This window comes from Pseudochaenichthys georgianus, chromosome 9 (assembly GCF_902827115.2).
Source record: "Pseudochaenichthys georgianus chromosome 9, fPseGeo1.2, whole genome shotgun sequence".
NCBI lineage: Eukaryota > Metazoa > Chordata > Actinopteri > Perciformes > Channichthyidae > Pseudochaenichthys > Pseudochaenichthys georgianus.
This window is the reverse complement of record NC_047511.1, coordinates 2,709,856-2,712,188: the sequence shown is the minus strand read 5'-3', so window position 1 is coordinate 2,712,188 and position 2,333 is coordinate 2,709,856. Positions and strand designations below refer to the sequence as shown.

The window sequence follows — 2,333 nt, the reverse complement described above, 5'->3', positions numbered from 1 at the left end:
CTGTTAATTCTCCCATTATCCTCCTCAATCTGCCTAGAAGTATTTTAATGTTGTAGCTGTTACTATAAACAATACTAATGCTAGGGCTGCAACTGACAGTTATGTAGGCACATTGTTATTGCTTCTTATCGCTGTGTGATTAAAAGAATAAACACAAATAGCAGGATAGGCAATGCTAAACTTTATTTCGTACCTTCATACACACATAACACAACATTAGAATGAGCTTTTATCAACGCCTACATGATGATAACCTGTGAACATGACAGGAAAATCCACATGACATTATTACAGAGCGGGCAGAACTGAAATCTGCATTCAAAGAATACACTTTACCAAAGCTTTAGGAAAATATCACAACACAACCCCTTTATGAGCCAAACCACCATGAAAGAAAACTATGGTGCCACTGAAAAGGCACTGCACCGATACCGTTAAAATATTGGCATAGTTCATCCCTGTGATGCTTGGCTCGAGCTGGATTATTGGTGGTGGGTGGCAGGGTGGTCAGGGTCTTGTCTACAGCTTCCTGGGACAGTGCCATGATCGGGTCCTTCCTGGTCAACAACTCCCGCCATGTATGTGCTACAGTTCTCTGTGCGCAGGAAGTTGTGCAGAGCACAGCAAGCCAAAACAATGGCCTCCACTTTGGCAGTATCTTGAATGTTTATGGTGGTTAGGAAGACCCGAAAACGGTTGGCTAGGATGCCAAAGGCATTTTCTACCATCCTCCGAGCCCGTGACAGCCTGTAGTTGAAGATGCGTTGCTCTACAGCTAGCCTGCGGTTCGGATAGGGCTTCATGAGGTACTCTTTCAGGGGAAATGCCTCATCTGCCACAATGTGGTAACAAACCGCCTGGTCAGAAGCAGGACGTGGTGCAGGTGCAGGGATGTTGAATGTCCTATTCTCCAAGGCATCCTGCAGTGAGCATCCACCAAACACACCACCATCTGAAATCCTCCCATTACAACCTACATCTACATACAAGAACTTGTAGTTGCTGTCGACCAGTGCCATTAGCACTATTGAAAATGTATGTTTGTAGTTGAAGTAGGTTGATCCAGTTCCTGGAGGCGGGCGGATGTTGATGTGTTTCCCATCCAGGGCACCTAGGCAGTTTGGGAAGTCCCACTGAGCCTGGAATCCATCAGCTACTTGCTGCCACTCTTCCACTGTGTCTGGGCACTGAAAAACAAAACATATCTTTTTTAAGACCCATGCTTCATATGGCAAACCAAACATTTGCTATTCAAATGCCTACAGACCTCACTGTATTACATAGAGTTTGCACAGTAAAACCAGTAAGTATCCACACATACCTTCAGGTATTTCTCTTTTAAAACCTCGTAAATGGCTGTACAGGTCTCAGGAACGAATTGCCGGATGGTTGACACTCCCACTCGGAACTGGTAGGAAAGGCTCCTGAAGCTTTCCCCTGCAAATATTAACAAACACATAACTGAGTTATCTACACAAGCAGCTGAACAAAACACTCATTAGCTACAAAACAACAGGTTATAGTTTGATTACTTTATCTACTATGAAGATTCAGACAAATGATACAAAATATAATAATGAAATATTTTAACAAGCCTTATTATAGGAAGAAGATAACACTTTATTGATCCCTTGGTAAATTCTCAAGCAACCAAGCAGTACTTTGGTTTTGTACTTACACTAGTACATCTACATTACACTGCGGTATTACTACTTACTAAAGCAAAATATACAATAATATACAAAGTGCTGCAATTTTAAATATAGCAACATCTTTAGCTACAAAAATCGCAGCGTAACCATCAGACGTGTCCCCACGGAGATGCGATCCCGGTAGTTGGTGTTTTCCCTCTGGATGAGGGTTTTTACTCCCGTTATTTTCTTATCCCGAAAAAGACCGGGGAAATGAGACCCATCCTCGATCTGTCAGCATTCAACAGGGTGATAACGAAAATACCTTTTCATATGCTGACAATCAAACAGGTGCTGGAGTACGTTCACCAGGGGGACTGGTTTACGTCAATAGACCTGGAGGATGCCTACTTCCACATATCCATAATCCCGGAACACAGGAAATTCCTGCGTTTTTCATTCCAGGGAATATCGTACCAGTTCAATCGACTGCCGTTCGGATATTCCCTGGCTCCTTGCACTTTTTCAAAGTGTGTGGAGACGGCGCTGGAGCCGCTTCACAGAGGAGGGATGAGGGTGTTATTTTATCTGGACGACCTGCTGTTGCTGGCTCGCTCCAAGGAGGAGGCTGCTTTACAGACGGTACAGCTCGTATCTCATCTGTCAAGTCTGGGTTTCATTGTCAATTGGAAGAAGAGCTGT

The 2,333-nt window shown here is 43.7% G+C and overlaps 1 pseudogene; it reads right to left on the bottom strand.

Annotated features, from left to right (window-relative positions):
* Positions 1 to 370: 370 nt before the first annotated feature.
* On the bottom strand, positions 371 to 1,915 carry LOC139434356 (uncharacterized; annotated as a pseudogene).
* Between the last annotated feature and the right edge of the window lie 418 nt (positions 1,916 to 2,333).